The 15,972-nt window shown below is 43.2% G+C and overlaps 1 long non-coding RNA gene across 1 annotated transcript; it reads right to left on the bottom strand.

The window, feature by feature from the left end:
- Positions 1 to 6,467: 6,467 nt before the first annotated feature.
- On the bottom strand, positions 6,468 to 15,936 carry LOC116969660. The gene is made up of 3 exons (XR_004410885.1): positions 15,884 to 15,936; positions 6,943 to 6,944; positions 6,468 to 6,574 (listed from the first exon to the last, which is right to left on the bottom strand). It is a non-coding gene; the product is annotated as an uncharacterized LOC116969660 (long non-coding RNA).
- Positions 15,937 to 15,972: the final 36 nt, after the last annotated feature.

Here is a 15,972-nt window from a genome sequence, read left to right as displayed (position 1 = left end):
CTACTCCACCATTAATACCCAACCATTGAACCTTCTTAACCAACCTTCCATGAGGAACCTTCTCAAAGGCCTTACTGAAGTCCATATATACAACATCCACTGCTTTACCCTCAACAATTTCCCGAGTAACCTCTTCAAAAATTCAAGAAGATTAGTCAAACATGACCTTCCAGGCACAAATCCATGTTGACTGTTCCTAATCAGACCCTGTTTATCCAGATGCTTATATATATTATCTCTAAGTATCCTTTCCATTAATTTGCCCACCACTGACGTCAAACTAACAGGTCTATAATTGCTAGGTTTACTCTTAGACCCCTTTTTAAACAATGGAACAAGATGCGCAGTACGCCAATCCTCCGGCACTATTCCCGTTTCTAATGACATTTGAAATATTTCTGTCATAGCCCCTGCTATTTCTACACTAACTTCCCTCAATGTCCTAGGGAATATACTGTCCGGACCTGGAGACTTATCTACTTTTATATTTCTCAAAAGTGTCAGTACAGCAGCAATGGAAAGGAAGGACATTAGTTTGCAGGATGTGGAATCGGTATGATAGAGCTGCGAAACACTAAGGGGCAGAAAACGCTGGTGGGTGTTGTGTACAGGCCACCTAACAGTAGTAGTGAAGTTGGAGATGGTATCAAACAGGAAATTAGAAATGCGTGCGACAAAGGCAAAACCGTGATAATGGGTGACTTCAATCTACATATAGATTGGGTGAATCAAATTGGCAGGGGTGCTGAGGAAGAGGATTTTTTGGAATGTATGCGGGATAGTTATCTAAATCAACATGTAGAGGAACCAACGAGAGAGCAGGCTATTTTAGACTTGGTATTGAGTAATCAGGAAGGGTTAGTTAGCAGTCTTGTTGTACGTGCCCCCTTGGGCAAGAGTGACCATGGTTGAGTTTTTCATTAGGATGGAGAGTGACATTGTTAATTCACAAACAATGGTTCTGAACTTAAAGAAAGGTAACTTTGAGGGTATGAGACGTGAATTGGCCAAGATTGACTGGCAATTAATTTTCAAAGGGTTGACGGTGGATATACAATGGAAGACATTTAAAGACTGCATGGATGAACTACAAAAATTGTTCATCCCAGTTTGGCAAAAGAATAAATCAGGGAAGGTAGTGCATCCGTGGATAACAAGGGAAATCAGGGATAGTATCAAAGCGAAGGATGATGCGTACAAATTAGCCAGAAAAAGCAGCATACCGGAGGACTGGGAGAAATTCAGAGACCAGCAGAGGAGGACAAAGGGCTTAATAAGGAAAGGAAAAATAGATTATGAAAGAAAACTGGCAGGGAACATAAAAACTGACTGCAAAAGTTTTTATAGATATGTGAAAAGAAAGAGATTAGTTAAAACAAATGTAGGTCCCTTGCAGTCAGAAACAGGTGAGTTGATCATGGGGAACAAGGATATGGCGGACCAATTGAATAACTACTTTGGTTCCGTCTTCACTAAGGAAGACATAAATAATCTGCCGGAAATAGCAGGGGACCGCGGGTCAAAGGAGTTGGAGGAATTGAGTGAAGTCCAGGTTAGCCGGGAAGTGGTGTTGGGTAAATTAAATGGATTAAAGGCCGATAAATCCCCAGGGCCAGTTAGGCTGCATCCCAGAGTACTTAAGGAAGTAGCTCCAGAAATAGTGGATGCATTAGTAATAATCTTTCAAAACTCTTTAGATTCTGGAGTAGTTCCTGAGGATTGGCGGGTAGCAAACGTAACCCCTCTTTATAAGAAGGGAGGAAGAGAAAAACGGGGAATTACAGACCAGTTAGTCTAACATCGGTAGTGGGGAAACTGCTAGAGTCAGTTATTAAAGATGGGATAGCAGCACATTTGGAAAGTGGTGAAATCATTGGACAAAGTCAGCATGGATTTACAAAAGGTAAATCATGTCTGACGAATCTTATCGAATTTTTCGAGGATGTAACTAATAGCGTGGATAGGGGAGAACCAGTGGATGTGGTGTATCTGGACTTCCAGAAGGCTTTCGACAAGGTCCCACATAAGGGATTAGTTTACAAACTTAAAGCACACGGCGTTGGGGGTTCAGTATTGATGTGGATAGAGAACTGGCTGGCAAACAGGAAGCAAAGAGTAGGAGTAAACGGGTCCTTTTCACAATGGCAGGCAGTGACTAGTGGGATACCGCAAGGCTCAGTGCTGGGACCCCAGCTATTTACAATATATATTAATGATCTGGATGAGGGAATTGAAGGCAATATCTCCAAGTTTGCGGATGACACTAAGCTGGGGGGCAGTGTTAGCTGTGAGGAGGATGCTAGGAGTCTGCAAGGTGACTTGGATAGGCTGGGTGAGTGGGCAAATGTTTGGCAGATGCAGTATAATGTGGATAAATGTGAGGTTATCCATTTTGGTGGCAAAAACAGGAAAGCAGATTATTATCTAAATGGTGGCCGACTAGGAAAAGGGGAGATGCAGCGAGACCTGGGTGTCATGGTACACCAGTCATTGAAAGTGGGCATGCAGGTGCAGCAGGCAGTGAAGAAAGCGAATGGTATGTTAGCTTTCATAGCAAAAGGATTTGAGTATAGGAGCAGGGAGGTTCTACTGCAGTTGTACAGGGTCTTGGTGAGACCACACCTGGAGTATTGCGTACAGTTTTGGTCTCCAAATCTGAGGAAGGACATTATTGCCATAGAGGGAGTGCAGAGAAGGTTCACCAGACTGATTCCTGGGATGTCAGGACTGTCTTATGAAGAAAGACTGGATAGACTTGGTTTATACTCTCTAGAATTTAGGAGATTGAGAGGGGATCTTATAGAAACTTACAAAATTCTTAAGGGGTTGGACAGGCTAGATGCAGGAAGATTGCTCCCGATGTTGGGGAAGTCCAGGATAAGGTGTCACAGCTTAAGGATAAGGGGGAAATCTTTTAAAACCGAGATGAGAAGAACTTTTTTCACACAGAGAGTGGTGAATCTCTGGAACTCCCTGCCACAGAGGGTAGTCGAGGCCAGTTCATTGGCTATATTTAAGAGGGAGTTAGATGTGGCCCTTGTGGCTAAGGGGATCAGAGGGTATGGAGAGAAGGCAGGTACGGGATACTGAGTTGGATGATCAGCCATGATCATAATGAATGGCGGTGCAGGCTCGAAGGGCCGAATGGCCTACTCCTGCACCTAATTTCTATGTTTCTATGTTTCTATTTCCTCTTCTTTGAATCTCATAGTTTCCATAGCTACTCTACTTGTTTCCCTTACCTCACATAATTCAATATCCTTCTCCTTGGTGAATACCGAAGAAAATAAATTGTTCAATATCTCCCTCATCTCTTTTGGCTCTGCAGCTAGCTGTCCACTCTGACTCTCTCATGGACCAATTTTATCCCTCGTTATCCTTTTGCTATTAATATAGCTGTAGAAACCAAACGTGGTATGTTCATTGTCAACAGGTTCAATTCGCAGTGCAGTATAGGGACACTTCGTGACTGTTTAATTTCCATGGAATCAGTTTCCATTCACAGGGCACCGGAGATATTTGAAATGTAGATGGATGGGGCAATGATACAGTTAAAAGCATTGCAAAATGGACTAACTCCAGCTCCCAGGTTATTTACCAAATTACTAAAACCAGTGCTTCGGCTGCTCAGAGCTAAAAAAACAATTGTTATTGCCTATCTGGATGATATTATAAACGCTGTATTTTGCTAAATTAGCTGTATCAGCCACAAAACTATATTTGAGTAAATGGGTTTCTCACCCATCCAGTTAAATTTAAGTTGATACCATTGAAATGATTGATTATTGGGATTTACCTTGAACTCTAATAATTTGTCTGGGACTCGTCCTGATGCAAGAGATTGGAATTAATTGAAGCCTGTAACAAACTTGTTGTTATGAAGCAACCTTCTATTCATCAAGTGTAATTTGCAATATACTGGCTCTCAGCTGTGCTATTTGGGCCTTTGCATTATCAGAACTATACAGCATGCAAAGAAGTAAGCTCTCAAGTACCACGTGGTCATTGTTACCAGATCTATGCTATTCCCAGCTGAAACGACCAAAGTCACTATGGTGGACGAACAGTATTCAGCATTGCTCCACTAACTTTTCATCAGTAAATCTTCAGTTAATTACAAACTGATGTTATTGCTCAAAGATGGAAGGTTCTAATACCATATCTAGTTACGGAGGCGGTTGGGGTTCGCACGTGTTACCAATTATTCAGTTATATGGTATCAACGATCTATAGACACCAGGTGCATTCTGTGGATTAAAGGTTGTGTGCGAATATGCATAATCTGCATGCTCAAATCCAAGGTGATACACTTTGGTGGTGGTATATGTTAATCACATGGGTGCAATCAAGTCAAAGTATCCGGTGATAGTTTACCTAACCTCATTTGGCACTGGTGTATCATCATATAACCACATAACCATATAACAATTACAGCACGGAAACAGGCCATCTCAGCCCTACACGTCCGTGCCGAACACTTATTTTCCCCTAATCCCATCTACCTACCTACACTCAGACCATAACTCTCCATTCCTTTCCCATCCATATACCTATCGAATTATCACTTCCACTGGAAGCTCACTCCACACAGCTACCACTCTCTGAGTAAAGAGGTTCCCCCTCATGTTACCCCTAAACTTATGTCCCTTAATTTTCAAATCATGTCCTCGTGTTTGAATCTTCCCTACTCTCAATGGGAAAAGCTTATTCACGTCAACTCTGTCTATCCCTCGCAACATTTTAAAGACCTCTACCAATTCCCTCCCTTAACCCTCTGCGCTCCAAAGAATAAAGACCTAACTTATTCAACCTTTCTCTGTAACTTAGTTGCTGAAACCTAGGCAATATTCTGGTAAATCTCCTCTGTACTCTCTCTTTGTAAAATCAATGACAACACAGTATGGGTGTTGGATCACAAAAAAATTAATGACATTGTGGCTCGATAGAACACTAAAATATTGAGATGTTTGCATCCAGGCTCAATCACCAGTGACATATCAGTGGCGATGGGTGATTTCTCGCTACGCTGGGGAGGAATGTTCTTGAAGACTTCCTCCATTTTGCCTCATCAGACGGGTCTTGGAAAAAAAATCAGCAAGTTCTCGCTTCAGGCATTTTCGTAGTGCCTGACTGGCTTATTAGCTATGGTTCCCGCTGATGATAATAGAACCTTATATGGTTATTTCTAGACACAAAATGTAGCCGTGTCTCGGGAAACCATCCGTGTCTCGGAAAACCATCCGTGTCTCGGGAAGGCATGATATAATCAATTCTTTGATTTGCAGACTGAGAAGGACGTCCCTGCGGCTCGGGTTGTTAAACTACACCATAGCCGTGCTCACGGCAGATTGTAGGGATAGCACCAAATAAGCAGTATTTCCTCATAAAGATATGGGAGGTATTTGTTTTATGCTTATATTACATACTAGACTAAGTGGGACCCGTTGGGTCCCATGATCACACGGGAGGGCTCGTCCCCAAACGCAATATTCAACCTCTCCACCAATTCCAATATTGGTGGCCAGTGGGTGGGGGGCTTTCTGGAGAGCTAGTGTGGGTGTTGGCTGCAGGGACTACTGGTCTCCAGAGGGCTAGTATGGACAGTGTGGGTCAAATGGACTCTTGGGGTGGCAGCACAGTCCCTCAAGCCTGATGTGCTGGCAACTCACTCACGGCTGGTGGACTGACAGTTGATACGGCTATTCCTTGAAATTCCATTTCAAGCCGAGTGCAAGGCCACCAAATGCAAATCCATTTTCCTACCATTTCAAGCAGGGTGCAAGGCCACCAAATTCAAGTGCAGTTTGATACCACTTTCAGCAGGGTGCAATGCCATCAAATTCGAGTGCAGTTTCATACCACTTCAAGCAGGGTGCCAGGCCACCGAATTCAAGTGCAGTTTCATACCATTCAAGGAGGGTGCAAGACCACCAAATTCAAATGCAGTTTCATATCATTTCATGCAGGGTGCAAGGCCACCATATTCAAATGCAGTTTAATACCATTTCAAGCAAGGTGAAACCTCCATAAAACCACCACAAAACCACACAAAACACCACACAAGGTTCGATAGGCATTCAGTGTGTTCAGTTGATTCACAGCTCAGACAGAGTTGTGATCTCGCCCTCCCCCATCATACATATATTGAGCCACACCCACACGTCCAGGTTTCATAATCCCTCCCCCTTCCACCGGAAAAGACGTGGCCTTCATGGTATGATTGACAGGAGAGAGATTTTCAACATTTTTTAAACACTAACAACCACTAGCAGTGCATGTTTACTTCATTGGCAGTGCATTTTTACTTCATTAGCAGTGCATTTTACTTCATTAGCAGTGCATTTTTACTTCATACCAACCATATTTACTTAATTTCCAGTGCATTTTTACTTCATTCGCAGTGCATTTTTACTTCAAACAACCATATTTTCATTTTCAAACCACATAAAGGGCACTCACAGTTGAGTGGACATGTGTTCAGTGTTATTCAGAGCTCAAAGAGACGTGATCCTCTTGGTTCTTTCATGTTGTAGAGTCTGAGTGAGGCACACCACGTCCTGGTTTTATAGTCCCTCTCCCTCCCACCAGCAGGGGCAGCAGATAGAATGGCATTGGAAAAAAACATTAATATCTCTCAGATTTTTCATCGATGGGAAAAATCCTCCGGTCCCGGAAGGCGGAAAGCGGGGTTCTGAGCGAGGTGGCCAAAAATGATGGCCGTAGGTGGCGGCGTTTTCTCGGAAATCGTAGCACAGTGAGCCAAAAGCGGTCAAGATCAAACTTTTAGTAATATAGATAATTCGGCACGGATGACTGACGTCTTGAAGTTCAGTTTTGTATCGGGTTTTGACCCCAGTTTTATATCGGGTTTTCATTAAGTTAAAGTGCCATTTACTCTGCCAAAAGTGACTTCTCATCATATTGGCTGCGGGGAGCAGAAACCACTTTGTCGGGTCTCACCCTCTGATATCTAGATTACGAAGGGTATCTTCAACTCGAAACCTCCCAGGCCCTGCTACGCAGAAATATGGGATGTTAACATTGTGCTATGTCGCATCGTCGATGGGTTTCAGCTACATCCCTGTCCTTGGTCAAATTCACTTGCAAAGCGGTTATGCTCATGGCGCTGTGTTCAGCGCAACGGGTCCAGTCATTGCATAGCTGTGACTGGACAGGATGATTATATCTACAGGCAAAATAACACTTTATGTTTTGACTTAGTCAAGCAGAGTAGACCATGGGCATCAGGTCTCAATCTAGATTTGTTGACATATCCCATGGAACTTCGGTTGTGTGTGGTCACACATCTACACCAGAATGTTAAGGTCACTAAGAGCCTTAGATAATCTGAACCAGCAATGTTTGTTAGTTACATAACGCCCCATAAGAAGGTATCACTACAGACCATCTCCAGGTGGTTAAAACGAGTTCTGGCGTATACAGGAGTGAACACTGACATTTTCAAGTCTCTCTCCACCAGGGCTGGAACAACCTCAGCAGCAGGGTTATGGACGTTCGCGGCTGCAGGATGGTCAAACAAACGATCTTTCCAAACATTTTGGAACTAACCCATTGCCAGATCGGGGCTATTTGCCAACTCTAAGTTAGGTTCTGTTCCATAGTTTCCTCCCAGTTGAGCGAGGTTACTATTATCATTATCTGTTCATTACAAGCGCCGACATGTCAATATCTATGTCATGTCTGCATGCATTATTATTGTTCACTCATCATTGGTCAACTGATGCAGTGTGTGACGCATGGACTCGTTTCCACGGCATTAAATCACAGAGCTTTGAAATCTTCACGTAGTCACTCACGTGACTCCTAAGTAAAATAGTAAGATTAAAGGAGCTTACCAGTTTGACATTTGATCGTTATGTTATGAGGAGTTACGTTGATAACAAGGGAATCAGGGATAGTATCAAAACAAAAACGAAGCGTACAAATTTAGCCAGCAAAAGAAGCCTACAAGAGAACTGGGAGAAATTCAGTGTTCAGCAGAGGAGGAAAAAGAGCTTAATTAGGAAAGGGAAAATAGATACTGAAAGAAAACTGGCAGGGAACATAAAAAGAGACTGCAAACGGTTTTTATATATATGTGAAGAGATTGAGATTAGTTAAAACAAATGTAGGTCCCTTGCAGTCAGAAACAGGTGAATTGATCATGGGGAACAAGGACATGGCAGACCAATTGAATAACTACTTTGGTTCCGTCTTCACTAAGGAAGACATAAATAATCTGCCGGAAATAGCAGGGGACCGCGGGACAAATGAGATGGAGGAACTGAGTGAAATCCACGTTAGCCGGGAAGTAATGTTAGGTAAATTGAATGGATAAAGGCCGATAAATCCCCAGGGCCAGATAGGCTGCATCCCAGAGTACTTAAGGACGTGGCCCAATAAGTAGTGGATGCATTAGTGATAATTTTTCAAACCTCTTTAGATTCTGGAGTAGTTCCTGAAGATTGGAGGGTAGCTATGTAACCCCACTTTTTAAAAAGGGAGGGAGAGAGAAAACGGGGAATTACAGACCATTTATTCTAAAATCGGTAGTGGGGAAACTGTTATTAAAGATGCGATAGCAGCACATTTGAAAAGTGGTGCTACTTTTCAAACAGGGAGTAGAGCATCTCTGGAATTCTCTGCCACAGAAGTTAGTTGAGGCCAGTTCATTGGCTATATTTAAGAGGGAGTTAGATGTGGCCCTTGTGGTTAAAGGGATCAGGGGAGAAGGCAGGTACAGGATACTGAGTGGGTTGATCAGCCATGATCATATTGAATGGCGGTGCAGGCTCGAAGGGCCGAATGGCCTTGTCCTGCACATATTTTCTATGTTTCTATGTTTCTATGGTGAAATCATTGGACAAAGTCAGCATTGATTTACGAAAGGTAAATCATGTCTGACACATCTTATATATTTTTTCGAGGATGTACCTAGTAGAGTGGATAACGGAGAACCAGTGGATGTGTTATATCTGGAATTTCAGAAGGCTTTCGACAAGATCCCACATAAGAGAGTAGTATACAAACTTAAAGCACACGGTATTGGGTGTTCAGTATGCAATATAATAGGAACATTTAACGAGCACCTACCAGTTTGAAGTTTGAAAGGTGTTCAGTATTGATGTGGCTAGAGAACTGTTTGGCAAACAGGAAGCAAAGAGTAGGAGTAAACGGGTCCTTTTCAGAATGGCAGGCAGTGACTAGTGGGATACCTCAAGGCTCAGTGCTGGGACCCCAGCTATTTACAATATATATTAATGATTTGGACGAGGGAATTGAATGCATCTCCAAGTTTGCGGATGACACGAGGCTGGAGGGCAGTGTTAGCTGTGAGGAGGATGCTAGGAGGCTGCAAGGTGACTTGGGTAGGCTGGATGAGTGGGCAAGTGCATGGCAGATGCAGTAGAATGTGGAAACATGTGAGGTTATCCACTTTGGTGGCAAAGACAGGAAAGAAGACTATTATCTAAATGGTGGCCGATTAGGAAAAGGGAAGATGCAACGAGACCTGGGTGTCATGGCGCACAAGTCATTGAAAGTAGGCATGCTGGTGCAGCAGGCAGTGAAGAAAGCGAATGGTATGTTAGCATTCATAGCAAAAGGATTTGAGTATAGGAGCAAGGAGGTTCTACTGCAGTTGTACAGGGTCTTGGTGAGACCACACCTGAAGTATTGCGTGAAGTTTTTGTCTCCAAATCTGAGGAAAGACATTCTTGCCATAGAGGGATGACAGATAAAGTTCACCAGACTGATTCGTGGGATGTCAGGGCTTTCATATGAAGAAAGACTGGATAGACTCGGCTTGTACTCGCTAGAATTTGGGAGATTCAGGGGGATCTTATAGAAAGGTACAAAATTCTTAAGAGGTTGGACAAGCTAGATGCAGGAAGATTGTTCCAGATGTTGGGGAAGTCCAGCACAAGGGGTCACAGTTTAAGAATAAAGGGGAAATCCTTAAGGACCGAGAGGAGAAAAACCATTTTTCACACAGAGAGTGTGAATCTCTGGAACTCTCTGCCGCATAATGTACTGTAGTTGAAGCCAGTTCATTGGCTATATTTAAGAGTCATTTAGATGTGGCCCTTGTGGCTAAAGGGATCAGGGGGTGTGGAGAGAAGGCAGGTACAGGATACTGAGTTGGATGATCAGCCATGATCATATTGAACGGCGGTGCAGGCTCGAAGGGGCGAATTGCCTACTCCTGCATCTATTTTCTATGTTTCTATGTTGATGGATTACGTGCCCTCCACTCCCAACCCTCTATCATAAAGGTCAGCTGGTATTCTAGTTTCTCTAATCTTACTATATTCAGTTCAACAACTGTTATCTGTGATTTCGCATTTCAAGATTGACGCGCACGCGGGCTGGCGGGCTGTTCACGCCCTCAACGTAATTCCTCATAAAATAAAGATCATAAAGTTTCAAACTGTTAAGTTCTCATTAAATGTTCCTATTATACTGCATCTGCCATGCATTTTCCCACTCACCAAACCTATCCAAGTCACCGTGCAGTCTCCTAGCATCCTCTTCACAACTAACACTGTCCCACAACTTGGTGCCATCCGCAAACTTGGAGATTTTGCATTCCATTCCCTCGTCCAAATCATTAATATATATTGGAAATAGCAGAGACTGAGTGAGGCACGACACTTTCGGGTTTTATCGTCCCTCCCCATGACGCCAACAGAGAGAATGGCGATTTAATAAAATTATTAATATCTCTCTGACTTTTCATAGATGGGAAAAATCCTCCGGTCCAATCCGGCGGAGGGGGTTCTGAGCGAGATTGCCAAAATTACGGCCGTAAATGGCCGTTGGGCCCCAGCATCACACAGGAGGGCTGGTCATCCAACGCAATATTCCACCTCTCCACCAATTTTAATATTGGTGTCCAGTTGAGCGGGGGGGGGGGGGGGGGCTTTCTGGAGCGATAGTATGGGTGTTATGGGCTGAAGGGACTGGTTTCAAGAGGGCTAGTATGAAAATTGTGCGCCAAATTGATTCTTGGGTTGGCGTCTCAGTCAATCAAGCCTCTTGTGCTGGCAACTCAATCACTCACGGCTGGTGGGCTGGTAATTGACTCACGGCTAATCCTTGGAATTCTATTTCAAGCAGGTTATAAGGCCACCAAATTCAAGTGCAGTTTCATACCATTTGAAGTAGGGTGCAAAGCCACTAAAGACAGCGAGTCGTGACCTCTCCCTCCTCCATCTTGCATAGCCTGAACCACACCCACATTTCCTGGTTTTATACCCCCCCCCTCCCACCGGAAAAGGTATGGCTTTCATGGAGTGATTGACAGAAGAGAGATCATCGACATTTAAAAAAAAACTAATAACACTTTTATTTTTCATTGATGGGAAGAATTATCTGCATCTGCTCAGCGGAGGGGGACTGAGTAAGATGGCCAAAAATCACAGCCGTAAGTGGTAGCGTTTTATCTAAAATCTATATACAATGCAAACAGGAAATAAGTGCATTTACAGTTGTGCCTTTCAACTTCAAGCCAAAGCACCCAAGCCACCATTTGCAGTAAGTAGTGCCTTTCAACTTCAAAGCTCCCAAGCCACCATTTGCAGTAAGTGGTGCCTTTCAACTTCAAGCCAATGCACCCACGCACCCATTTGCAGTAAGTAATGCATTTTAACTTCAAGCCACTGCACCCAAGCCACCATCTGCAGTAAGAAGTGCCTTTCAACTTGAAGCCACACCCAAGCCACCATTTGCTGTAAGTGGTGAACAGGTGAACAGAGGGATCTGGGAATAACTGTGCACAGTTCCGTGAAAGTGGAATCTCATGTAGATAGGGTGGTAAAGAAAGCTTTTGGTGTGCTGGCCTTTATAAATCAGAGCATTGAGTATAGAAGTTGGGATGTAATGTTAAAATTGTACAAGGCATTGGTGAGGCCAATTCTGGAGTATGCGGTACAATTTTGGTCGCCTAATTATAGGAAGGATGTCAACAAAATAGAGCGAGTACAGATGAGATTTACTAAAATGTTGCATGGGTTTCAGCAACTAAGTTACAGAGAAAGGTTGAACAAGTTAGGGCTTTATTCTTTGGAGCGCAGAAGGTTAACGGGGGACTTGATAGAGGTCTTTAAAATGATGAGAGGGATAGACAGAGTTGACGTGGATAAGCTTTTCCCACTGAGAGTAGGGAAGATCCAAACAAGGGGACATGACTTGAGAATTAAGGGACAGATGTTTAGGGGTAACATGAGGGGGAACTTCTTTACTCAGAGAGTGGTGGCTGTGTGGAATGAGCTTCCAGTGAAGGTGGTGGAGGCAGGTTCGTTTTTATCATTTAAAAATAAATTGGATAGTTATATGGACGGGAAAGGAATGGAGGGTTATGGTCTGAGCGCAGGTATATGGGACTAGGGGAGAATACGTGTTCGGCACGGACTAGAAGGGTCGAGATGGCCTGTTGCCGTGCTGTAATTGTTATATGGTTATATAATATGGTTATATGGTGTATTTCAACTTCAAACCACACCCAAGCTACCATTTGCAGTAACTAGTGCCTTTCATCTTCAAGCCAAAGCAACCAAGCCACCATTTGCAGTAATAGTGCCTTTCGACTTCAAAGCTCCCAAGCCACCGTTTGCAGTAAGTGGTGTCTTTCAACTTCAAGCCACACCCAAGCCTCACCCAAGCTACCATTTGCAGTAAGTAGTGCCTTTCAACTTCAAGCCAAAACAACCAAGCCACCATTTGCAGTAATAGTGCCTTTCAACTTCGAGCCAATGCTACCAAGCCACCATTTGCAGTAAGTAGTGCTTTCAACTTCAAGCTAAAGCACCCAAGCCACCATTTGCAGTAAGTAGTGCCTTTCAACTTCATGCCACCATTTGCAGTAAGTAATGCCTTTCAACTTCAAGCCAATGCACCTCCGCCCCCCATTTGCAGTAAGTAGTGCCTTTCAACTTCAAGACACACCCAATACATCATTTGCAGGAAGTAGTGCCTTTCAACTTCAAGTCAAAGCTCCCAAGCCAACATTTGCAGTCAGTGGTGTCTTTCAACTTCAAGCCACAACCAAGTCACACCCAAGCCATCATTTGCAGTAAGTAGTGCCTTTCAACTTCATGCCACCATTTGCAGTAAGTAACGCCTTTCAACTTCAAGCCATTGCACACAAGCCACCATTTGCAGTAAGTACTGTCTTTCAACTGCAAGCCAAAGTACCCAAGCCACCATTTGCAGTAAGTAGTGTATTTCAACTTTATACCACCATTTGCAGTAAGTAGTGCCTTTCAACTTCATGCCACCATTTGCAGTAAGTAACGCCTTTCAACATCAAGCCATTGCATCCAAGCCACCATTTGCAGTAAGTACTGTCTTTCAACTGCAAGCCAAAGCACCCAAGCCACCATTTGCAGTAAGTAGTGTCTTTCAACTCATGCCACCATTTGCAGTAATAATGCCTTTCAACTTCAAACCAAAGCTCCCAAGCCACCATTTGCAGTAAGTAGTGCCTTTCAACTTCATGCCACCATTTGCAGTAAATAGTGCCTTTCAACTTCAAGACACACCCAAGACATCATTTGCAGGAAGTAGTGCCTTTCAACTTCAAGTCAAAGCTCCCAAGCCAACATTTGCAGTAAGTGGTGTCTTTCAACTTCAAGCCACACCCAAGCCACACCCAAGCCACCATTTGCAGTAAGTAGTGCCTTTCAACTTCATGCCACCATTTGCAGTCAGTGGTGTCTTTCAACTTCAAGCCACACCCAAGCCACATCCAAGCCATAATTTGCAGAAAGTAGTGCCTTTCAACTTCATGCCACCATTTGCAGTAAGTAACGCCTTTCAACTTCAAGCCATTGCACCCAAGCCACCATTTGCAGTACGTACTGTCTTTCAACTGCAAGCCAAAGCACCCAAGCCACCATTTGCAGTAAGTAGTGTCTTTCAACTTCATGCCATCATTTGCAGTAAGTAGTGCCTTTCAACTTCATGCCATCATTTGCTGTAAGTAACGCCTTTCAACTTCAAGCCATTGCACCCAAGCCACTATTTGCAGTAAGTACTGTCTTTCAACTTCATGCCACCATTTGCAGTAATAGTGCCTTTCAACTTCAAACCAAAGCTCCCAAGCCACCATTTGCAGTGCCTTTCAACTTCATGCCACCATTTGCAGTAATGCCTTTCAACTTCAAGCCACACCCACGCCCCCCATTTGCAGGAAGTAGTGCCTTTCAATTTCAAGCCAAAGCAACCAATCCACCATTTGCAGTAAGTAGTGCATTTCAACTTCATGCCACCATTTACAGTAAGTGGTGTCTTTCAACTTCAAGCCACACCCAAGCCACCATTTGCAGTAAGTAGTGCCTTTCAGCTTCAAGCCAAAACAACCAAGCCACCATTTGCGGTAAGTAGTGCCTTTCAACTTCAAGCCAAAGAAACCAAGCATTCAAGCCAATGAAACCAAACCATTTGCAGTAATAGTGCCTTTCAACTTCAAGCCAATGCACCCACGCCCCCCCCCCCCATTTGCAGTAAGTAGTGCCTTTCAACTTCAAGCCACACCCAAGCCACCATTTGCAGTAAGTAGTGTCTTTCACCTGCAAGCCAAAGCAACCAAGCCACCATTTGCAGTAAGTAGTGTCTTTCACCTGCAAGCCAAAGCAACCAAGCCACCATTTGCAGTAATCGTGCCTTTCAACTTCAAGCCAAAGCTCTCAAGCCACCATTTGCAGTAAGTAGCGCCTTTCAACTTCATGCCACCATTTGCAGTAAATAGTGTCTTTCAATTTTAAGACACACCCAAGCCAAGCCAACCGGGAGGGGGAGAGGGAGGGAGGGGAGGGGGGGGGGCTTTCTGGAGCGCTAGTATGAACCATTTTAGAACCAATAGACTTTTTGTTGCAAGCTTTGGAACCAATAGACATTTTTTGCAAGCATTTTAGAACCAATAGACATTTTTTGCAAGCTTTTTAACCAGTAGTCATTTTTTTGCAAGCTTTAGAACCAATAATCATTTCGTTGCAAGATTTAGAACCGATAGACATTTTTACAAGCTTTAGAACCAATAGACATTTTTTGCAAGCTTAGAACCAATAGACATTTTTTGCAAGCTTTAGAACCAATAGACATATTTTTGCAAGCTTTAGAACCAATAGACATATTTTTGCAAGCTAAGAACCAATAGACATATTTTTGCAAGCATTAGAACCAATAGAGACATATTTTGCAAGCTTTAGAACCAATAGAGACATTTTTTGCAAGATTTAGAACCAATAGAGACTTTTTTGCAAGCTTTAGAACAAATAGAGACATTTTTATGCAACCTTTAGAACCAATAGATACTTTTTTGCAAGCTTTAGAACCAATAGAGACACTTTTTGCAAGCTTTTGAACCAATAGACATGTTTTTGCAAGCTTTAGAACCAATGGACATTTTGTGCAAGCTTTAGAACCAATGGACATTTTATTGCAAGCTTTAGAACCAATGGACATTTTTTTACAAGCTTTTGAACCAGTGGACATTTTTTTGCAAGCTTTAGAACCAATGGACGTTTTTTTTGCAAGCTTTAGAACCAATGGACATTTTTTTGCAAGCTTTAGAACCAATGGACGTGTTTCTGCAAGCTTTAGAACCAATGGACATTTTCTGCAAGCTTTAGAACCAATGGACATTTTTTTTGCAAGCTTTAGAACCAATAGACATTTTTTTGCCAGCTTTATAACCAATAGAGGCACATTTTGCAAGCTTTAGAACCAATAGACACATTCTGCAAGCATTTTAGAACCACCAAGGGCACTTACATTTGAGTAGACGTGTTAAGTGTTATTCACAGCTCAGAGAAACGTGACCCTCTGCCTTCCTCCAGCTTGCAGACACTGATTGAGGCACACTGTCTTTATAGTCCCTCACCCCCTGCCGACAGCGGGGGCAGCAGAGAGAATGGGGAATTTAGTAAAAACATTAATATCTCTGTCATTTTTAATCGACGGAAAAAATCC

Source organism: Amblyraja radiata, unplaced genomic scaffold, assembly GCF_010909765.2.
Source record: "Amblyraja radiata isolate CabotCenter1 unplaced genomic scaffold, sAmbRad1.1.pri S96, whole genome shotgun sequence".
In the NCBI taxonomy this organism is placed as follows: domain Eukaryota; kingdom Metazoa; phylum Chordata; class Chondrichthyes; order Rajiformes; family Rajidae; genus Amblyraja; species Amblyraja radiata.
The sequence above is the reverse complement of the archived record's forward strand: the minus strand, read 5'-3'. Positions and strand labels throughout refer to the sequence as shown.